The sequence below is a fragment of the Giraffa tippelskirchi genome, chromosome 5, assembly GCF_054371585.1.
Source record: "Giraffa tippelskirchi isolate mGirTip1 chromosome 5, T2T-mGirTip1v1.2.pri, whole genome shotgun sequence".
Lineage (NCBI taxonomy): Eukaryota > Metazoa > Chordata > Mammalia > Artiodactyla > Giraffidae > Giraffa > Giraffa tippelskirchi.
This window is the reverse complement of record NC_137279.1, coordinates 107,425,187-107,449,273: the sequence shown is the minus strand read 5'-3', so window position 1 is coordinate 107,449,273 and position 24,087 is coordinate 107,425,187. Positions and strand designations below refer to the sequence as shown.

General features: G+C 47.5%; 1 protein-coding gene across 1 annotated transcript in view; it reads right to left on the bottom strand.

Annotated features, from left to right (window-relative positions):
* Nucleotides 1-18,553, bottom strand: part of NGF (nerve growth factor) — a 57,189-nt gene extending 38,636 nt beyond the window's left edge. The window contains exon 1 of the mRNA XM_081493324.1: nt 18,480-18,553. The gene's annotated coding sequence lies outside the window, so the exon portion shown is untranslated. The remainder of the gene's footprint in view (nt 1-18,479) is intronic.
* Nucleotides 18,554-24,087: the final 5,534 nt, after the last annotated feature.

The following is a 24,087-nucleotide window of genomic DNA, read 5'->3' as shown; positions in this document are numbered from 1 at the left end:
GGCCCAGGGTCTGATATAATCAGCCCCAAGGCCTAAGTCACTTGTTGACAGTGACTTTCTGGGAACAGGCTCTTGGTAGAGACTCTGCAGGCAGGGGACAGGCATTTGGCTTAAAGGGCAGGGATTGTGTTGCCCACAGCAGGAAGCAGGTGGAACGTAGAACCATCTTGGTAAAGATGGTTCTCTGAAGGAAAGGGACCTGGATTTGTAGCATCTTCTGCTTTCTGGGGTGTAAATACTCCCACCACAGCCAATAGCAAGATACTAGCGTGACTTCACTGAGCGTGAAGTTGGGAAGAGAAGTTTGCGGTGGAGCAGGCATGAGCCTGCTTGAGCCCAACTCCAGAACACCACTATCAAAAATATGCTTCCTGGATGAGGTAGGAAGACTTCCCTTCATCTTGGGAACATCTCTCCTTCTCTTTCTCCTTCCTGCCTTTCAGATCTCAAATGAATTATGCCTTTCTCCAGGAACCTCTCCTGCCTTCCTAGGACCACCTCCCCTCCCCCATGATGGCACATGGATCTTTCACATGGGAACTCAGAGTGGAAACTGCTCATTCCTTTCTGTTTCTTGCCACTGGCTTCCTGTCTGGTCTGTAGCCCTAGGCGGGAAGAACTTTGTACAGTTTTTGTCCACCTTGTATCACAGGTGCCTCTCACAGCTCCTAGCACAAAGTTGGTGCTTATAAAATAGCTGATGAAAGAGTGAGAAAAAGAAATGAGCTAAGACCTGAGCTGGACTTACCTGCTAACCCTGATTTTAGACAAGGCACTTCACCTGCTAGCTTTCTGGCTTTTTTTCCCCTTCTTTTAAAAAAATTGTATCTATATATAAAGACTGCATGATTTTGCATGATTCTTTCAATGCCAGGAGTTTATGGATATTTGAGTCAGAAATGTAATGCAGTTTTTGAATGTTTGCAGCTGCTTCAGCAACATCTCCACTTTTTTGTGTGTGTGGCGTGTGTGTGTGTGGGGGGTGGTTATAAGTGCTGTGCATGTGTGTCTATGTGTGTGTATGTGCATGTGTATGTGTGGTGTGGAAGGTAGACCGGGGCAGACAACGGAAGCCTGAGAAAAGGGAGAAGAAAATCTCATAATAAAATGTTTCCATTTCCTTTTCATGTCCAAGGCCACTGGGTCAGAGGAGAATCCATATAACAGCCAGCCCTGTGGTATTAGATTCACCCCAGTGATTCTTTTTCCCAAAGGCTGAAGGTTTCCTTGGAATTAAAATGAAGTAAGAACTTCCAATCAGTTCCTAAGTCCCTTGTAGGCAGGTCCAAGTCTTAAACATCCTTATATCCTGCTAAAGCCCCGAACAGCGCAGAGAGAACCCAGTGACATCTGCTGAATAGTTAGCTTTCAGCAGACCTCACCTTGGCAGTAAGCGTTAGTCCTAATCACCAAGTTTGTTGGGACCAAAATGTTCCTCCATTTTTATAGGTTTGCTCAGGAACACACGGGCAGAAACATCCCCAGGACATTTTATAAATTTTGATCGCTTCGATCATAAATGAGGCAGCTTAAAATTTATTTCCCCTGGAGTCCAAGAAAGCTAAAGGACCCTTGTCTCTGGGATTTCTTTTCTGTCCCAGTCTAGCACTTTCTGGCAAGAAGAATGGCAAAAGCTAAATTCTGGGCCCTGGGCTCCCCTGGTGGCTCAGCAATAAAGAATCCTCCTGCCAACGCAGGAGACACGGATTCGATCCCTCATCCGGGAAGATCCCACATGTTGTGGCGCAACTAAGCTCGTGCGCCACAACTACTGAGTCTGTGCTCTAGAGCCTGGGAGCTGCGACTACTGCACCCACATGCCACAACTACTGCAACCCTCATGCCTAAAGCCTGTGCTCCACAATGAGAGAAGCCACCTCAATGAGAAGCCTGCACACCACAGCTAGAGAGTAGCCCCCACTTGCCGAAAGTAGAGAAAAGCCTGTGCAGCAACAAAGACCCAGCACAGTCATAAATAAATAAATAGATAAATAAATAAAAATTATTTTTAAAGACTCTGGGCCCTTTTCCTGATCACTGCAGAAATTCATTTCAAGGGCCACGGGCCGCTTGCTTTTGTGCCCATCCCAGAGATGAACGGTGAGAGCCAGGTGGCACCACCTCCAAAGCCCTTGTAAGAAAGGAAAGGAGCTGCCCCCTGTCCATGCATAGCATGACATCACCTTTCCTCATGATGAAGCCACATGGTGGCAGGGAGGAGAAGATCCCAGAAATCTGTGGGAGTGATTTTCAGCTGGCTGTAAATGCCCTGTGTCAGGGACAGACCCTTGCACATGGGGGAAGGCTGCTCCAGCCTAAATCCTGCAATAGTGCTTAGGTTGCATGTGTCTATATATAAGCTTGACCTGAGTAAAGAGTTGAGAGAGGAACTGGCATGTAAAAGACAGGCTGTGATAACAAAAACCGTGACAAGAAGGGTAAACCTTTTGAGCCTCAAGTGCATAGTGCTGTGTTAACCATCTATAAGCATTATTGTATTTAATCATCACCACAACTTTATTCCTCCCATTTGACAGATGGCTTAACTGAGGCTTACCTCCACAACTAAACAGTAGCCACAGAGACACCATGATGTTGAACTTCTGCCTTCCTCAGCTAGGGATTTTCTCCCAGTGTTTTAAACTCCATCCCCTTCTCTCACTTCACAAAGACCTTAAGCTTCAAAATATTTCCATGAGTCATTAACTGAAGTCTGAAATTTTACTTTCCAAGATTTTAATAACATAATGTGAGTAGTTGCTATTTGTTGAACAGCTTTTAGGTGCCAAGTACTGTGCTAACTGTTACATATACGCTCTCATTTAGCTACTGCTTTATAAAGGAGGTATTGTTATTATTCCAGTTTTACAGTTCTGCCAGGCTTCTCTGTCCATAGAATTCTCCAGGCAAGAAATCTGGAGTGAGTTGCCATTCCCTTCTCCAGGGGATCTTCCTGACCTAGATATTGAACCCGGGGCTCGAGATTCGAGATTCTCTACTGTGTGAACCACCAGGGAAGACCTTACAAAGGAAGTATTGTTATTATTTCAATTTTACAGTTCAGGAAACCAAGAATCAAAGGGAGTTTTTGTAATGTATATGAAGTCACACAATCATCAGGAAAGAAGGGCCAGGGCTCTCCTTTTGCTTCCTCTGTTGTCTGTGAGTGGTTCACTGCTTTCTGACCCAGGGTATTTGATGACCGCTGAGAGCATCTGCCCCTGGGATAAGCAACCATCTGAGTCTTTGTCAGCCATGTATCTCTAGCAGGAGTGAAGGGTCAGAGGTCACTTTTTGATGCGGTAGAAGTTTGAGAGCATCAAACCTCTGTATACCAAGGAGACCTAATGATGGAAGGGAGCTCCAGTGACAGGTTGACAGAAAGGTTGTGTGACCAAAAAGTCAAAGTTGAGTGTCAGCGGCTCTCTGAAGAAGCAGGAGAGAGATGGTCAACTCAGGGGTGTTTTATGACTTCTGAGGCTGTGTGACAGACAAGCTCATCACCTTAGCTCCACGAGGCACATGGGACCCAGGAGGCTATGAGACTACGTCTGCGGGAAATCCGTATTTCTATGGACTGAGTCAGGGCTAAATTTGACATTAGGGCAATGCAACACATCTGAATTTCATCACCATTAAATCACTCTTTAGACCTTGTAAATGTTCCTAATGATATTTTTGGTAGGTTGGAGTAAGCTGTCTACATCTGAGGTGTATTACTTTAAACCTACATTAACAGACTCATAAAATAAGGTGTTGGCTGGCTAATCCCCTGTAGTCATACCCTCAGAAGTATCCAGGCAGCAGAATGAACCAGAATTATGAGTAAGTGTCCTGAGGTAGCCCTGAGGGCACAGACCCTGACTATACGTGTCACTTGGAGGAGGCGTTAGGATGAGTGGAGCTGTGTACCTGGGACCAAGCATTCCCTCCTCAAAGGCTCCATAATCTACAAACTCTGGAATCCTGAGAGCCTGGGAAAACAATCCACGATCTGAACCCACCCCTCTCAAGAACTGAACATGAACATCCTTATTGTGAGGCAGCATGGGGAGGCCAACCTGGGCCAAGGGGCACCCACTCATCACCTGGCATGTGCTGCACACAGATTGTACACCATCACATGTGGTGTTGTGGGATTTGCTTTTTTTAATTGAAGCACAGGAACAATGTTTGGCAATGGGTCAGAATGTTGGGAATTAAGGCTATCCTGGAGCCACGATTTTTATAATTATCTCATGTAGTATCAGCTGGATACTACATGGGGCAGCACAGTGTTTATTCAAGGCACAGTCTCTGCCTGCGAAATCTGATTCTACCCTTTACTGGCCTTTCTAGCTTCTCAGGCCCAACTCAACAGTTGCCTCACTTGGCTCCTGGAAAACTGATAGCAGAACTTCCAGTTTCTTTTCCAGAAGCTATTAATATAATCAGCCCTTCGGGATGAGCTACTTAGAGACTTTCCCCTGAAGGTGACCTCTCTTCCCCTCTCCCCCGCCCCCGCCCCCTCCCTCCCTCTATACTGACCTCTGTTCCTGATCTGAACCAACTTGAGCCCAGATTTCTCCTTCCTGCTCCTGCCTTTCTCCCATTTGCCTCTCTTTTCTGGTTCCTCTCTTCAATCTTACATCTAAGACCCCTGAGCTCTCCAACTTTGCTCTCTATCCTATTGAATATTAAAGTCCACAGCTGGCTCTAATCTATAAGAGGTGCTCCCAGGTATGTTCATGCTTCAGAGGAGGCCAAGCTTCCAATGCCCTGCTCCATTTTGGGCCAGCTTAGCTGAACAGGTGGGGACTCCACAAACTTGCAAAACAGTCCTCCAGGAAGCCATTCCCCACAAGCCGGATCCCACTGATGGTCTCCTTTCCTAACCTTCTGTAGTAATCGCTGTCTGTGCCATACGCATCAACCATTCATTCATTCACTCAACGAATACTTCTTGAGCTCCTATATGTGATGAAGCCCTTGATGAACACAACAAAGTCCCTGTCCCCATTCTCACATTCCTGTGGAGGAGTCGAATAATAAACAAACAAACAACAAAATAATAAAACTAAGTAGTATGACATATAGAGAGCAGGGTAAGGGGAGAGAGTCTACCGTGGCAGGGTTTGGTTGAGTGGGGATAGATGTATTAAGTTATAGTGCTCAAGAGGTGTAACACCCAAGCAGACCTAAATGATGATCAAAAGCTAACTATGTAAAGAAGATCTGTGGGTAGAAGTGTTCCAAATAGAAGAAACAGCAGGTGCAGAGGCCCAAGACAGTATCAAGAATGATGTGTTGAAGATACAACAAGGAGTTCCATGACGCTGCCTCACAGCAGACAACTGGAGGAGTGACACAGGATACAGGAGGGAGGGTCAGGGTCCAGATCACGTACATGCATTCTCCACTTCACCTTCTGACATTTGGAGCCAAATAACTCTTTGTTGTTGGGTGCTGTCCTGTGCGTTGTAGCATGTTTAGCTGTATCCCTGGACTCTGCCAGCTAGATGCTGATATCAGCCCCCCACTTCCTCCATGTGTGACAATCATGTGTTTGCCATTTTTGATGCTTCCAAGTGTCCCCTGGGTTAAGAACCACTGAAATAAGGCCGTGGCAAGAGTATGGATTTTGTTCTATGTGTAATTGGAGGGTTAAGAGCTAGGAAATAATGTGACGTGATTTACATCTTTAAAAGGGCACTCTACTGTTAGGTTAAAAGGTTGTAGGGGAACAAGAGTGGAGGCAGGGAATCCAGGAGGGAGTCCCTGTAGAAATCTGGCTGAGAGATGGTAATTTGGACTAAGAGGCAGTAGTGGGATGCGAGAAGTGCCCAGGTTCAGTATTTAGTTGGAAACCAAGAAGACTTGCTGGTGGATTGAATAGAAAAGGTGATGAGCTACTATGTGTAAAATAGATAATTAACGAGAACCTCCTGTATAGCACAGGGAACTCTACTCGGTGCTCTGTGGTGACCTAAATGGGAAGGAAAACCAAAAGAGAGAGGATAAATGTGTACGTAGGGATGATTCACTTTGCTGTACAGGAGAAACTGGCACAGCAGTGTAAAGCAACTATACTCCAATTAAAAAAAGCACTAGTTGTTTGGATGGGCTTCCCTGGTGGCTCAGGCGGTAAAGAATCTGCCTGCAGTGTGGGAGACCTGAGTTTGATCCGTGGGTTGGGAAGATTCCCTGGAGAAAGGAACAGCTACCCACTACAGTATTCTGGCCTGGAGAATTTCACGGACAGAAGAACCTGGCAGGCTACAGTCCATAGGATTGCAAAGAGTCGGACAAAACTGAGAGACTTTCACTTTCAGGTTGTTTGGCTAAATAGGCCAAGAACTATAGAGAATATAATATTAGTAGGCTTAAGAGTAAGCTTCTCCAAGGGAGAAACCATACACTGTTTCTAGTTGTGTCCCTATAAACTAGCAGAAAGAACATTGTAGAATGTTTGTTGAATTAATAAACATGACTAAGTGAATGAGAAAAAATAAAGGTGATGAGGAAGATCTAATCAAGGGTAATTTCCTGATTTGGGATCTGAGCAACTGGGAATAATGACATCATTGTCTAAAGTAGGGAAGACTAAAATTAGACTTGGAAAAGAGTAGTTCAGGGGTCAATAACTCTAAATCTGAGATGTCCGTTAGATGTCCAAGTAGACATGACAGTAGAACCTGAGAGCCTAGAGCCCGGGGGAGAGGACCAGATTGGAAATAGATATCCAGAAGTTGTAGAACCTATTTAATGCCTGGAGAGGCTGAGATAGACCATCTAGGAAGAGAGGAATACAGAGAGGAAAGGACCCTGGGCTGAGCTCCAGGCAATCCTATATTTAGAGGTCAGGAGAAGGAAAAGCTGGCAGAGGAGACAGAGGGGACATTAGGAGAGCTTCATGTCCTGGAAGCATCCTGCAACCACATCTGCCTTGGACTGTCCTCAGCCAGGTTACCAGCTAAGCAGAGAGCCCCTCAGGTACACATCCATGATTACTGCCAAGGACCACTACAAAGCCAAGTTTTGGACAAGCCAAGGACTTAGCAGGAGTCACGTTGTTTAAGCTTTACACTAAGAAGTAAGTGCTACTAGCCCCATTTCACAGCGGAGGAAACTAGAAATTGGAGAGCTGCAGGAACTTGCCCTGGCCGCATGTGTTTTCAGCCCCACTCCTGGGCCTGCAGCTTTGGAGAGTCTGATTCCACATTCACGCTTTTTCCACAGTGCCCTTGGCCTCCGCCTCGCAGGGGCTCGCTCAGTGCCTGGCACAGGCCTCTGTTCCCACCATGGCAGGAGCAGCTTGTTTCTTCCCAGGATTATGTGAAGTGCTTTCACATCTGCTACTGCATTTGAGAGGGGCAGGCGGGAGCTGGGATGGCACACACAGAGCAAGTGGCGGTCAAGGTCCCTCACCTGACTCAGGGTAGAGCCAACACTGGTGCCCGGAGTCTCAAAGTCCTTGTCCAGGGTTCTCACATCTCACCTCTTATACTTACAGTCAAGGTGTCTCCCCAGCTGGCAACCGTATTCAAGGCAGAAGGTAATTCCAGTATCCAGGGGCAAACTTATTACTCTCATTTTACAGATTAAGAAACAGAGGCTCAGAGAGGCTCTGTGATTTGTCCAAGTCACACAGCTAAGAAGAAGCTGACCCAGAAATAAATCCCCACTCTCCTAGCTCTCAGTATGACAGAGCTGAAATAAATAATCTATATCTGACAACCATTTTTCTTTCTTACATAACAACTTTCCCAATCCATAAAAGAAATAAGCTTCAGACAGTTTTCTGGAATCTTCACGAGCATGAGTGTTGCCAGTCATAATTCTGGTTCATAATCATTAAAGAAGTGAAAATGAGGAGAATGTGGATATTCTGTATACTGTGCCAACTTAAAATTACTTTTGTTATGCTTAATCATAAAGGTGATTTAAAAATAACCTACAACAAATAATATTTGTTGCTTTATTAAGCCCTCTAGTTTCTGACATGTCCCACTCTTTTTTAGAAAAATTCAAAACAATACTTAAAAGTTCCACTCCCAGAATATTTTCTTTCATTGCCAAGATACAGAGATGCTGACACATGGGTGTGAAATCTGGAGTCAGGTTTTTGTGTCTGACCTCCTCGAAAAAAGAAAATGAAAACATTTCAAAGTGTTCACACTTTCCCCACAAAAGGACAGATGCAATACCCTTGAACCCAGATGAAAAGAAAGGTAATTCATTTCATGCATAAGAGACGTTCTTGGTGGTGTGTCATGTTCTGGGACAATTGATTCCATTTGTCATTGCAAGTTTCAGAAAGGGTGGAAATATGTTTTTCTTCGTCCCCTTTTGGGCACAGAAAATGTAAGTCAGCATCTGCTTTTTCCTAAACAAAACAACTCAGGTGCAACAGTGATGGATTTAAACAGCCTCTTAGCTGCTTTGTTTATGATCCGGTCAAGATCCCGATGCTTCGCTCAATATAGCCCACCTGCTTAAGGAGCAAGGGGCTGTATATGATGTGACAAATGTCTCTCTTCTGCTATAAATGTTATTATTTTTTTAAAGATTTTTTTGATGTGGACCATTTTTAAAGTCTTTATTGAATTTGCTACCATATTGTTTCTGTTTTCTCATTTGGTTCTTTGGCCGCGAGGCATGTGGGATCTCAGCTTCCCAACCAGGGATGGAAAATGCAGCCCCTGCATTAGAAGGCGAAGTCTTAACCACTGGACCGCCAGGGAAGTCCCTATAAATGTTCTTTAACATGTGTAACTGGCCTGATGGCATGAATTTTACAGGAATGGTGGGATGAGTTGTGGTAAAGAAGACTCTTATAGAGATGAAAATTATAACAAGCTCACTTTCTCCCCGTAAGCCCCCCTGCCCTGCAACCTCGAAGAGAGATGTCTTAACTGCCTAGAAACAACTGCCTAGAAAGGAGCATTAAATCTTTGGTCTGGACAGGAATTCAGCATTTGAGGAGATGTCACTAATAATCCTCTTTGAATCTGAGTGGTGAAAATGGGGCCCCGGTGGGGGTGGGGAGTTGCATTTTACAGAGAGAGCACTGGAATGAGCCCCAGGGGAGCATGGAGAACACAAGAGGGAGAAGGTGAAGCTTCCGCCTGAACAAAGAGGCAGCAGTTTGTCATCGCTGATCTGTCCTCAGGGGACTGCATTAGCCAGGCTCTCAAGAAAATTGGGACGTGTCACCTTTGTGGCCCCTGGTATGGGTCATTCTTCCACATACCCTCAGCTGGCGAGGGGAGGTCTAGGGTCAGTGACAGACTGTGGGCCAGGTTGAGGGCTGGAGTCAGAATTAGGGTTTGGCTTACCTGAAGCCGTCAGCTCCAAGGCCCACACTAGGAGCCTGTAAGCTGTTTATAGCAGGAGAGAAATTGAAATCCTCTGCACTGGGGCAGCCTGGAGCCTTGCTCACAAAAAATGTTAGGCTCCTTGCTCTGGGCAGGGACTTCTTAAGAATTTGACAATGTCAACATTTTAATAGTATCTTAGCCCTGTTGTCCTTATAAAAATATACTGAGAAGGAAAGGATGTGATTTGTGGGAACAGAAGCTCCTTCCAGAATCACTGTACCACCACATTAAGACCAAAGAATTTGTCCCGGTCACAAGGCCGGGGAAGGCTGTGATGCTGTGATACCCCGCTGATGGTTCTCAGTGACAGAGAGGGGGATGTCTTGGGCCTTTGGGACAATTACTGTCATGATGATGTCCAGGGAACAGAATCACAGAAAGATGCCTCTGCCAACATGAAATAGAAGAAAGAGGGTAGAAAGGTAGGGATACACACAACATACCATGCTATTGTTTCTTTGCTAGGCTGGCCAGAGATCTCAGGGACAAAGACATTTAGGGAGGTCATCATTCTAATGAGGTTGAGTAGTCTCAAAGAAGAAGATAAAGAGGGAGGAGGCAGAGGGGGAAAGGCGAAGACCATTAATGACAGTGGCTCTTGCTTACTGAGGCCTCCTTGATGGCAGACCCAGTACCAAGCACTTCCTACATCCTTGTCATTTAATCTACACAATAGCTCTATGAGGAGGCAATTAATCTGACCTTGCAAATGAGGAAACTGATGCTTAGAGAACTTAAATTCCCTAAGATCATACAGCTAGGAATCACAGAGCTGGGACTTAACCCCAAGCTTGTCTGGCTTCAGAGCGATGCCCTTTTCTAAACCATGCTGTTGTCTGTGCCAAGAGCTTTTCAACTTTTTTAACCATGACTCATAGTGAAAAAATACATTTTCCGTCATGATCCAGTTTGCACACATATTGTGTAAACATATATACAATTAAAACAAAGTTTTCACACATATTTCCCCTTGTTCCATGCAATGCATGTTGATTTTTAAAACTTTACTTCTTTCTTTAAAAAAAAAGTTGTACCACTTAATTGATTTCTCATCTCCCTAATAGGTCCCAACCTATAGTTTGAAAACCATTTTCCCTTACTTTATTCTATGACAATGGGTTTGAAATTTTTTCAACTTCTTGCTTGATCCCTTTGGATGCTGGGCTGTATCTCTGCTTCTGAAGCAAGCTGCTAATCATGTACCCTGGACCATCCCTCTGGTGAGGGGACATCATTAATCAAATATTTCAGAAATTACAAATATCCGACAAAGCCGTTTGCTTGGAAAAGAGTCAGTCCAGGAAACCATCCAGAAAACATAATCGCTGATCTCAGGCACCAACTAGTAATATTTTAAGCAATTGATGCATGCTTTCGCAAAAGAAACTATTTTCTCTGCTTTCAGAACTTACAGGACACATCTGCTCTGACGGGACCATGCACAGTCACCATCTAACAAGAAGTGCTCAAGGAAAAGAACAATGCAAGGGTCTGTGAAGACCACCACTCCATCATCAAGAGTAGTGTTGTCTTTCTCAGTTTTGGGTGAGTACACCCAGGATCTGAAATTTGATTGGTTTGCAGTGGAGTGCATATGTCTCCACCTTGGTTTAGAATTTGGGGTGATTTTGTTTCAGCAGCTAGGGGCAGGGTCAGGGTTGATCGAATCAGATTTCGATCATGGAAAGTAAGGTCCTCATCAGGTGGCTTCAGCACAAGTCAGCCCTGAGGAGCCTCGGACTCAGTGACTTCACTCCAAACAATGTGCATGCTAATTGAGAAAACATGTTCCTGTGATGGCCTCATGCAAAAATCCAGATTTACAATTTTTTTTTTTTTTATTCCTAAGAATTCCTTGAATATTTGCCATGCGTGTCTATACAGCCTCCCGGAGTACTTTTTCTTCTTATGGAGTAGAGTTCTGTTTTTCTGCTGTTGGCCCAGATTGGGTTTTTGAAGTGTGGGATTGTGATAGAGCAAGTGGGAACGCAGTCTCGGGCCTTGGGGAGAAGCAGGAAGAGGGCAGGAGGGGAGAAAAACAGCCTACAAACGCTGTCCTTCTCTGGGGACAGGAAAAGCAACAGAAGCCCAAGTCCTTGGAAAGCCACTGTTCACAAAGCTCAGTGAATGGCCCTTCTTCATGTTTTTGGTCCTTCATGCCCTCTGCACTGGCTAAACCCCACCTGTCCAGCATTAGGACAGAACTCAGGCTCACTGGGCACCGCCAATGTTCCAGGCTCTGGACTAAGTAAGGGGTTTCCAGCCCTCCTTCCTCTCACCCTCGCAACTGTCCCCTGAGATTCGCATTATGAGTCCCTTTTACAGATGAGGAAACTGAGGCTTAGAGTCATTATGTGGTTATAGAGCCAATAAGAGACAGAGATTGGGTCTGAAGCCGGTTCTGTTTTATGCCAGGGCTGCTTTTATGCAATCCTACCTGCCTGCAGGACATTCCCTTCCTCTAGGATGCCTTCCTAGAGGACACTGGTCATTCAGGCCTCTCTGAGAGTCGATGGGAACTTCTTCAGCTAGTTTCCATTTTGATACTGCTCTCAATTTCTCCAAGTATGTCTCTCTGGATAATAAGATGAAACTGCAGGCAGGTTTTATTGATCTGCATGGATGTTTTGAAAAGTGAAGGATCTATACACTCAGGCACAAAGTTTGAATTCTTAGAAAAGTTGGAAGATCTGGCCACATCGGGTCTACAAACCCGCAAAGCAACAGATCGTCTGTCCTCTTCTGATGGGGCATACCCTCTCTAGTTCTCTGCAGCCCCCACCAGCCTAAGTCTTACCTCATTTACATTATCTGATGAGCCTCTGAAGCCATTGAAATTTTGATTTGAGAGCAAGCTCTTTGGGCAGGATTTATATTTATTATGACTCTCCACAGGGCCCAGGCCCCTGGTTAGCATATTAATCAAGATGCTCACTGGGAGAAGGCAAATCCATCCATGGCCTGATGTTGCCTTCCCAGGGTGGGGACTGTTCCCCCTTTAACCACAGGTTATATGCTATTTAGCAACAGCTGCCCAGCCACTGACCCTTGGGGTGGGAGAGCACGAATGCCCGGCTGACACAGAAAATTTCACTTCCTCCTCTTCCTTCTCTTGTGAACTTGATAAGACACATAAAATCCTAAGGAAATGAGTTGTTGGAGGGAGGAGAAGTTGTTATGTGGGGTAAGGAACCGAAACATTCTTAAAGCTGCCAGTACAAATGGCCATTCTCAAGAAATGCCTTATTTAGAGAGCATTACATAACATCTCTGAGATACAAGTCTGAGAAGTTTACCTCTGAAAGAAAATCGCAGGAGAACATCTCTGAGTTTCCTTCCACTCCGATATTATGAGGCCAAGGTAGTTCAGAAGATGAAATGTTTGGTTAAAATTCTATCCCAATGAGAATGTTAATTACAGAAAGTCAAAATGAAGGGGGATAAATTCCTAGAGAAGATTCGACGCTTCCAGAAAGATTTCTCCTCCCAGGGCAGCAAAGCTTTACACATACAGAGGCATAAAAAAATGCAAAAATGATGTTATTCAATCTGAAGCGAAAAGCGTACCTCAGATCAGTACCACTGAGGGAGAGAATGACAGAAAAGAACTCGTGTTTGTTGAGTGCCTGCTCAAGTGTGTGCCAGGCCTGTGCTGGTGTCCTACCAATATCACCCCGCTTGAGGTGCCCAGCCCAACAGAGCAGGTCCTACTGTTACCTCTGTTTCACAGAAGAGGGACACCAGGTACAAGAGACGCCCTCTTGCATCTCTGCTTTCCTGGTGCTCATCTCCCTCCTCCCTGCTGACTTAGTCCAGCAGCCTTCAGGAGCATGACTGCTCTTTCCTTTGAAATCATAGTCCAAAGGGAGTCTGCCTCTCTCGGCATCTCCCATACAGCATGGGGGCTCAATACCTGGTTATTGACAAGGATGAGATGGCACCCTAGTGTGCTAACCTCCAAGCCAGGTCTGTGCTGTGCTGTGCTTAGTTGCTCAGTCATGTCTGACTCTTTGAGACCCCAAGGGCTGTAGCCTGCCAGGCTCCTCTGCTCATGGGGATTCTCCAGGCAAGAATACTGGAATGGGCTGCCATGCACTTCTCCAGGGGATCTTCCCAAGCGAGGTCTGGTTGGGTCCAAACATGGGATGGCGTTTCACTAGACTGGACAAGTGAGAAATGCAAGTCACTTTAAGCCTGTATGAGATCCACAGTGACTAGAGGCTTAGACAGTACCTCCCTCTCTGGACCTGGGCTGAGCTTTCATGGTTTCCAGCAGGCAGCCCTCCCTGGGCTCACTTGGGAATGTGTGTGGTGTTCAGACAGATGATATATTCCACCAACCTGGCTACCGAGGGGACAGCCAAAGGAAATGGGAAAATCAGCCCATCTGTGTACCAAGTAGCACATACTTTGTGGTTACTGGGAGCCTATTCTGTAGCAGTGGATTTTAACTGCCCTCAGTGTGGAACAGCTTCTGGGGGAAGCTTGGGCCGTTCATCCTCACTGACTTCATAGCCAGATCATTCCACTTGCAGAGCTCTCCACCTGCAGAAGCCACCGCAGGCAGTGCCAAAACCTCTCCATCTGCTTACCCCAGTGGGGAATTTCAGGGAAACCCTGACTGTCTGACTGACTAATACTACTACTAATAAAAAGATTTTCCACATGTGAAGGAGGTTGGCCAAACTTGGGCAATTCAAAAAGCATTGTTGCTAGTCCTACTTGACAGATTGCATCACCAGACCAGTCTCAGTCTCATCTGGGAATCTCCTTACATCTCTGATGTCCATTTTTTTTTTTTTTTTTGGCCTCATTAGGAATCAACTACAAACCCTGCCAGTTCTACTACTTTGGTAGTTTTCTCTCTTCTGCAACTTGGGGGTGTTGTTGTTGTTTAGTTGCAAAGTCGTGTCCAACTCTTTTGCAACCCCATGGACTGTAGCCCACCAGATTCCTCTGTCCATGGGATTTCCTAGGACAAGAATACTGGAATGGGTTGCCATTCCCTACTCCAGGGGTTTGGGAGGTAGCAAGCAGTAAAATCCTCCAAAGAAATTATTCATTTTAGCCCTTTACACTATGAATAACCCAATTGGCCCTATTTTTTGTCATCCAGTGAGACCTCGTGGCAGAGGTAAGGATAAGTGAGAATAAACCCAGTGCTATATGCACCATCTCTCCAGTGTACATTGCTAGCCTACTTTTTCAATTAAATGTCACATTATTGATTCCCATTTACTCTCACAGCTTGGGCACAGTTGTATTAATTTGATATCAACATGGGCCCACGTTGTATAAAGTATTGTCAGTGCTGGGGAGGGCTCTGCTTCCTTGTTCTCTCATTCAGAGAAGGGACCTCCTGGTGCTACAGTGTGATGCATTTAGTAAAGGAGAGAAGGATTTCCTCCCAGTGCTGTGGACACCCGGGGCAGGCAGTCTGCCGGTATTTTTAACAGCATACGGCAGAGAAGGAAGCCGCCATGCTCTAATACCACTGGTCCCTTCCCCCCAACTCTTTCTGGTTTTGTTTTCATGTGGGCCATTTGTAGTCACACTCCACTGACAAAAGCAAAGGATGATGCCCAGCAGGACCACAACACTGAGCTTCCTGAAGCCTGATACCCTGGCTCTTGGAGGATGAAGCCCCAGGGCTGGATCTCTGAAGCCCCACTTCAGTGATTAAGTAGAAGATGGCCTGACTATAAGGCTTGAAAGAAAGGTCCTTATTGGTGATTGCCAAGGGAGTTCTCAACTGGGAGCTGTATTACCCTTTTAATAAGCATTTAGGCTTCCGTGGGTGGGGGGAGGGGATTTCGGGTTGTCACCATTTCTGTCATTTTGGTAGGTGAGGCAGGAATACTCAACTTCCAGTATTACAGAAATAAGTCACCCTTAACCAAGAATCTTCCCCAAATGCCAACAGCCCCATTGAGAAACACTGTTAATACACTACCCTTCTCCCATAGATTGGGAAAGTGAAGGCTGCAAAGTTTAGTGACTCGCTCAAGATCACAAAGCTGTTTTCCCTTCTGTCTTACAACTCAAAAACTACCACAAGAAGTTTACCCAAAATACAGGAGAGAAATATTAAGAGATCATTTCAGTATAATTCCTCTTGAGGCAAACAACCTCTAGGAATTCCTCCAAAACATGTAAGGTAACCCATAGAAGAGTAATGAAAAAATCATGAGGCATAAGATCTTTTTTTATTATGTGATTTCACTGTTCTGGTCTTGGCTAAATTTTGTGGCTCCCCTCTGGTGCTGAGCTCTATCATCTCGGCTTAAATAGGACCATTCCATCCCTATGCATAACCCGCCGAAAGGTCAGTGACCACAAAGCCTCAGCTTCTCCAGCTGCGTTTCTGCCTCAGGGCCATCTCGATTTTGCTACTATTTGGAGATTGGATGTTAACCATCTCCCCACTGTCAGGAAGCAAGGTCCCTGGCAATGGGTTGGGGAAGGGTCTTTTCCTCTTCCTTTACTTGCTAGAGGCCACAGAATGCTCTTCTGTGAAACTGGCCCATCACAGAGTTGATTTCTCAGGACTGGCTGAGCCTAAGAGCTGACAGTTTAGTTGATGATTTGCAAGTTCAGAGGTGCCAGTCAAAGAAAGAGAAACCCTCTGGGAACATGGGTTGTTTGCTCAGAGATATCCAGACTTTATATGAGTCCTCAGCAAGCCTTCCACTGCCTGCTGAGGGCAGAGTGTCATTTTTTTCTGTGGCTCCAGTGCAGTTGCCACTGAAATAAGGCACTCCATGAATGTGCAGCCGAAGTGCTCAGCACTCATTTAAAAGGAAAGTTGTGTGATTTTCTCATCAGTTTAATCTCAGCAATGATGAGAAACTTCCCTCGGGCTCCAGCCCTGCCCTGCCATGCCCTACCCTCCCTGCTGATGTCGGCAGCTGGGGCCCCCTGCCTGGCCACTGCACAGATTTTCCTCTGGAAGAGGAGAGTGTGAAACCTCATTCCCTGCTCCTTCTGCCCCTCCAGGTTGAGGAGATCTGTGGTGGGAAGTAGGAGAAGGTGAGAACCCCACTCATGGACAAAGGTTAAGGATATGGAAAGTCCCTAGTACTAGGATGGCTGCCCCGAGTGGAGCCAATTTTCCAGTTCTCTAGTGGGTCTGGGGAGCTTTAGGGTGAGATGGCTGTCCAGGGGTGGCGTGGCACCAGCAGCTGCTATAAAATCCTCTGAGATACTCCTACAGTCCTATCAATACATGTGTCCCCAGTCCCCGAGACCTTGGTTCCCCATTTCCCTTGGTGCCTCCTCACATTTTTCCCTTTAAGGTTGCCCTTTTTCCCACCTGCACAAAAACATTGGCAAAAGCCTGGGGAAGGATTTTGGTGGCATGTGATGTTAATCCCAACCCCCTTCAAGGACCAGAGTCTGAGGAACATTCATTTCCTCTCTGAGTCAACACCAGCAGGGCCAGCCTCAGACCCCAGACCACTCTCACTCATCCCCCCAACCCCAATCCTCAGTTACCTCAATGTCCGGGAACACTGACCATAGTGGATTGACATTTGGGTTGCCCAAGCTGACCTATGACTTCTCCACAAAAGAGACGCTTCCAGATCTAATGGAGTCTTTTTTCAGTGGGTCTTCAGAAGGGGAAAGTTTCAGACATTGGATAGGAAATTGTAAACACTGCGCAAGAAGAGCTGGCAGGGCCCAAAGGCTGTTGTCCTTCTGCATCACATTGAGAAGGAGAAACAGTCGCCTCCAGCAGACTTAAGTGACAGCTTCAAGAGTCTGAAGACCCTGGAGAGAAGACACTGGTGGGCCTGCCACTGCCCTTTCTGAATTTAAGAATGCAGCTGGCCATGCATGTGTGGGGAAGGAGAGGGTTGGCACTGCAGTGGGTGTGCCCAGAGGATGGAGCCAGGACAATTAATCAAGTGCCTTTTCTCCAGGATTTCCATTGGCCTCAGATGACAGAGGGGGCAGAGATACCCAGGAGAGTCCTATTTTGGTTTCCAGCTGGGAACGTGCACTAAGTTTTCCTTTATACCCATAGCACCCAAAGGCTTTGCAGTAATACACTTTAATGCATGAAACACTCATAAATTATCCGACAAACTGTTACAACTTCCAACCTGGAACAACTTGGAAAAACCAGCCTAGCAAGCACTCTCTTTTTTAATCTCCCAAGTCACTAGAGAAGAGAAAGTTCAAGCAGAAAACACCTTCCATGAGAATCTCAGAATTTTTTTTTTTTTGGAAAGCAAAAGGAGAGTTGTAATCAGAGTGAAGCCGCTTGTTTATGATTGCTCAAAGATGCTGCTCCTTGACCTCAAGTCCTGTCTCTCTCTCCTCCGGGTCCTTGCCGCCTGGACCTAAGGCGCTGCCCGCCCCACCCCTTCATGCCAACTTCTCCTACACCTGGCAGCAGACAGCTGGAGGTGAGGCGTGTGACCCACGTAGCAGGACTTTCCATGGAGGTCCCTTGACCAGCAGCCTTCCCCTATCAACCCCTGGGGCCATCACTCAGGACTCCCAACCCTCCAGCGACCCGCAGAGGAGCCCAGAAACCCTGGTTCCACTCGCTGCACCAAGTCCAGAGCCCCTTGCCCGGCTCGTCCCCATACCTGGGAGCAGCGTCCCGAGGGCAGCGTAGCACACGTGAGACTGGGCGCACACCGCAGCCCGCGCTCGCCGCACGTTCGCCCTCCGCGGTGCAGACCACCATTCTTGCTGCCCCGGCGCGCTCACAGCCCGCGCATCCCTCTCGCCCGGCTCCTTTGCTCTCCCTCACTTGCGCGACTTATAACCCTCGAGCTAGTCTCTGGCACCGTGGTGCCGCGACTGCAGAAGCCAGGGTTGCCTCCCGGACTTTCGACTGTCAATCGGGAGATCGGGAACTCCACGACCTGATAGAGCGCTGCTCCCCACGACTCGCCCGCCAGCAGAGGCTCCCGCGCCCCCGCACCCACTCGGGACGCTGCTCTCACCGCTACACTTCGGCCCACGGGACCTCGGGGGCGGTGGTGCCCGGAGATCTCGCCAGACCGCGATCCCTGCATACTCTCCCACGGGAGCCTAGCCACGCCGGCCCGCACCCGTGCCCGCGCTGCACCCCTCTCGGGCTGAACTCGGGGCAGCCTGACTCACCGCTGCGCTCCCCTCCGGCTCCCAGCGCTCTCTGCTGTGCCGGAGCGCCGAGCTGCTCAACACAGGCTTCTTGAGTTCTTAGCCCCTCCTCCCTGAGTCACCCACTCCAAATCCTTTCCCCCACTCCAACCCTCCCCGGCCCCAGCCCCGCACCTGCTCTGGCCAGGCGGAGGTGCCCGCCAGCGGGGGCTCCTGGGGACGAGAGAGGTTGGTCGATCTTGCCCCGGGAAGGCTGATTGGACCCGGCCTGGGAGGGGTTCAACCCTCCAGAGGTCAAAAGGAAGTGCACGCGGTTGGAGGGGCCGCGAGCAGAACCCGGCTGGCTGGGGATTTTCTGAGACACCAGGCCGGGGTACTGGTTGCCGATGCCCACAGGCCGACAGGCTCGGGGTGGGCGTATTTGCCTGGCTGACCACTCACCCCTCACCTCCCCACGCTTTCCTCCAGCATTGCCTGCAGCCAGCGCCTGGAGCCCGGCGGGAGTGTCCGCCGGACGTCACCTTCCCTGCCCTAGGTTTCTGCTCCTTCTGCTCCTGGCAGCCAAAAGAGACAAGTCCAGAGACCCCTTTCTCCTGGGACGCCTCCTGTCACCCTGGGAGAAAAAGAGCGCCCAGGGGAGCTCTGCAAGATGAAGGTGCAGAGGTTTCTCTGACACGAGGGAGGGCTGTGGCCCTGAGAACGGTATCCCCCTAGAAGACCCTGGGGACAAGGGCAAGTCCTCTGTAGAGAAAAGGCGGGGAGCACTTAGGCATCAGGACCTAGAATCAGAGCCTTCACTTAAGTCCCTGACTCAGGGAACTTCCTTCCTGGAGTCCCTGATACTTGCGAAGTTGTAGGCATGTTTATCTGTGTGTGATGCCTGCATTTTTCTGGGTAGAGGGTGCACAGCTTTCATCAATGTTGCAAGAGTTCTGTGACTCTAAACTGACCTAGGAAGACAGCCTTCCACCCCACCCCAAGCCTTACCCAAATTCTTCTTTTCCTCCACCATCTGTGCTTTCTGTGGGATGGGATCTCCTGGATCACCCTCCAAGATTTCTTGGGTTCAGTGGAGTCAGAGCTTGATGGGGGAGGCGTGTCTGACCCATGGCCCATACTGGCAAGGCAGAAATACCCCTAAAGTCAGATTGCCACTAAATGTGCATCATTAATTGTAATAGTGTTCTGGGGGATTCATATGTCTTCAGAAATTCATTCCACCAACCCCTCTGGTGTTGAGCTTGTAGACATGTATCTTCAGTTCTTCCTTGAGTAAATTGAACGCTGAATCCCTACTCTGCCTGATACCACAGGGAGGAAGGCATGTGAGGAGAGAGACAGAGAGAGGGAGAGACAGAGTCTCACTTTATGGGTGAAGCCGTGCCACTGCAGTCAATGTGAAGGTCACCCACAGGTGCCAGACTTAGTGAGGCATAGGGCTTCCTGCTCTAAGTCCAGAGGTGGCGCTTGTTCCCCAGTGGAGGGCGCTTGAACAAGGTGAGGCTCTGCTTTGGCACTTGACGCAGGTTGATCTGAGGCTACCACTGCTTTCTGTTTTTGTCTTTGCCCCCATACCTAGGTTTACCCATTTACCTGAGAAGGATGAGGTAGGAAGAAAGCCTCAGACTTGCAAGGGAGCTTCAGCTTTGATATGACCTCGTTATTTCCCAGCAAAGGCTTATCCACTTGAGTTGTTCAGTTACTAACTGGTGGAGGAACACACCTAGGAGGTGAGTGTAAGTGACCAGAGCCACCATCAATGGCCCTTTCTGTAGACGTGGCATCAGAGTAGGGTGACCCATTAGGTAATGTATCATTGTCAGTGAAACAAAGGAATTTCCAGACAATAGGGCAAATTCATTCATCAATCATGTCATGTATAAACTTGTTTGAACGCGCCAGCCCTAAGCTTTACTTAATCGCTGCCCAAGAATTCAGGGATGAAGTTGAAATTTTTAGAATAACAGAGTATTAGGTTGTTGAATGCAGACCTTTTGTATGTGTCCTTGTGTTATCACCCAGAAGGATAAAGGGTTTGGAGGCACTTGTGGTTCTTTTTTATGTAGAATGTAAGAGGGAGATTTAAAAGTGATGTAAACAGGATACAAGCCTGGATACCCCATTCCCCAAATTGTTGATCATATTCTGATGACACATGTTGGTTTAATAAGCACTCCTTTCCATCCCTGAATGTCCCTGAGTTTTAAGGATTTTGAGTAAATTATAACATGTAAATAACAAACACACATTCCAGAGATTGATCACTGAGCACCTACTATGTGCCAGGGGATTCCCAGGTAGCTCAGTGGTAAAATATTCGCCTCCCAAGTAGGAGATTCAGGTTCGATCCCTGAGTCAGGAAGATCCCCTGGAGGAGGAAATGGCAACCCACTCTGGTATTCTTGCCTGGGAAATCCCATGGACAGAGGAGACTGGCAGACTACAGTCCACGGGGGTCGCAAAAGAGTCAGACACAATTTAGCAGCTGAACAACAACTATGTGCGAGTCTGTGAAGTGACCATGGTACCTGATCAAAGAGCTTGTGTTCTTGTGGGGGCTGGTTATTAGATCCTGGATGTGTTCATCACCATCTCTCCTGGTCCTAGCAGTGGGCCTGGCACACAGTCGGTGTTCAGTGAATGCTTTTTGAAGCCCACAATGCTCATAGCCATTCGCGGCTGTCAGCGCATCCGCACTGCATTGGTTCCCAGCAGATTCCAGGTCAGACCGGCCTTGGCACACAGACACATAACCAGATGTCTCTTCTCTTGCTTCTTCCACTTTCATGAGGATCCAAACAGAAACGACTTCCTCCTGGCCACTGAGACGAGGACCTTGAAGCCTGGACCAGCTACATTTATAGGAATGCAAACAGCTGAGAGGGCAGCAGGCAGAAGGAATGGTGCAGACAAGCAGAGGATAAGAATGTTTTCTGTACTAGATTTTCTCGAAAGCTTTTTATCCAGGGTATCAAAATAACCAGCAGCTGATGCGTTTGCTGCCTCGGAGGACAGATTGTGGCGTGCGCAGTAATTGTTGTTATTTCTGAGGATGCAGAAGCCTGTAGCCATCGAGTGCCTTGTCAACAGCAACACTCAGCCTAGCACAAAGCTCTTGTCTCTCCCTTGCTTCATTCCAGAAGGCCAGGACCAAGTGTATATGCTTTTTAAACACCAGGAGGCTCAGCAGTGATCTATCAGCGATGATGGAATCACCAGATCTGCTCGCAATACGTGTGAAACAGAAATATTGTCCCAATTGCTGGAGGAAGTGATAGCTTCAGTTTAAAGATTTTTTTTTTCCCCTTCCTGCTGATCAGAGTGGAGAAACACTTCAGAAGACGAAACATCTTATAATGCTGAGTGAGTTGACATAGTTACAGAATCATGGAGATGATCACTCCAGCCACCTTGTTAATGCAGGAGGAGGACACATTTCAGAAGAACGAGGGTGCAGACCAAGTACAAACAACCAAGGGCAGGACCGGAACTCAGGTCTCTTGACTTCTAGGCGAGTCTTCTTGATATCACACTTTCTGGCTGAGGAAAAGACCTCCCGACCCTGGGTGGAGTGGGGAGGCTGATAAAGGAGCAGAGAACACTGCAGTTGGGGGGGCTCCCCTATCTCCTCTGGAGGACTATGTCTACCTCTTCTTTGATATGTCCTTTCTTCCTCTCTGATCTCTTCACTTTCTCCATCTCCAAGGTCTCTTCCCTTTTGCTTGTGAGCACTCACTTGCCTTTTCTCTTTTAAAGAAACAACTGGCCCTTCTGCAGCAGAATCACTGGATTTCTCAACTTCCTTTTACTACCAAATTCCTCAGCAAAGTCATTGACACTCACCATTTCCTTGGCTCCCCTTAACTCCCTGCAGTCTGGTTCCCATCTTCTTCCCTTTCCCTTCCCCCTACTGAACTGATATTGTCTTCTTCAAGGTCACAGTTGCAATAACCACCCCGCCACCAGTATCATGATGGCAGCGTTTATTGAGTGCATCCTGGACCCAGGCCCTATCAGTAGCCATCATCCATTCGTAGATAAGGAAGCTGAAGACCTAGCAGGTACTTCTCTTGCTCTGCCTAAGTCAATGGCTGAGCAGAGATGTGACCCAAGCCTGTGGTGCTCTTGCTGTTAAACACTATGCCTCTTCCTCCTTTTGGCCAGGTTCAGCAGACTATGCCAGTCCTTGGCTTCCTCTCCAATGACCTCTGGCATCTAACACTTTCTTTTCCAGGTTCCTGTGACTACATCCTGGCTTGCCATCTAGCTCTCTGATTTCTCTGTCTGCCCTTGGAATGCAACTTGCCTCCCAAGGCTTTGTCCATGACTTTACTTTCTTTCCCACGCTCATTCTTGCTGATGTCCCCTCCTTGTTTTATGATTCCACCTCCTGCTTCAACTCTGACCTCTCACGCATGCCCCTCAGTCACTGACATTGAGTGTCCCTATGTGCCAGGTGCTCCCTGGGTTCTTGCTTTAGACCATATATACTGACACTGGCAAGGGCTCTGCTGCCATCCCCCCCGTCCCCCTCAGCACGTCCACCCAAAGTGTTTGTTTTTAACTCAAGCTGCAACAACCCCATGGATCTCATCCTTGGAACCAGTCAGAGAGCCTAGCTGGGCTCAGAGCAGTTCAGCTCTTCTCCATTGGGGGCACCGCAGCCCAGGAAAGCCACCAGCTTGCAACTAGGAAGATTTCATTTCTCTAAGGTGGCACAACCTTGGGAGAAAGATCTATCCTCTGAGTCATAAGTATAATAACTTGTAGTTATAGAGTTAAATATATTAAATAAGTAATTTCTGAACACCTACGATGGGCCAGTCCTGTTTTAGGGGTCACAGATTAAGCAAGTGAACAAAATAGCCTCCTGTTGTGTGGAACTTAAATGCTAATAAGTTGCTTCACCCACTTTTGTTGTTGTTGTTTAGTCGTGTCTGAGTCGCGTCTGACTCTTTGAGACACCATGGACTGCAGCTCCCCAGGCTCCTCTGTCCATGAAATTTCCCAGCCAAGAATGCTTGAGTGGGTTGCCATTTCCTTCTCCAGGGGATCTTCTCAATCCAGGAATCAAACCCACATCTCCTGCACTGGCAGGCGGATTCTTTACCACTGAGCCACTAGGGAAGCCCTTATTAAATAGTTATTTAATATACATTTTTTCCAGGCTCTTAAAAATAAAATTGTGGCTTGGTTTGAGCCTGATTTGGAAAGGAGCATGAGACAGACACAGAAATCAGCCACGATGAAACAGGCAGTGACCTCTTTAGGTGCAGGTCAAGCGAGTTTCCTAGGGGACTGGAGTCTCCCCTCTGCTCTCCTGATGCAAATAGCTGTGAGACTCCAACTTCCCAGAATGGTCCAGCTCTGTCCCCAAAAGGGCTTTCAATGACCTGATGGCCACCATGCAGACCACCCAGATCTCATCCCCGTGGGTGTTGTGTTCAGACCCCTCTGAGGCTCTCCTGCTCCCCACCCACTAGGGTGAGTCCTCAGTGCTCTTCAGGAGCCCCCACACCACTACTGCTGCCCTGGAGTCTACACCCAGGTCTTCACTCTTCAGCCCCCACTAGCCCAGGTGTCAGGCATTTCTGTTGGGGTCACTGTAGAGATACTCTGGGGTAGCACC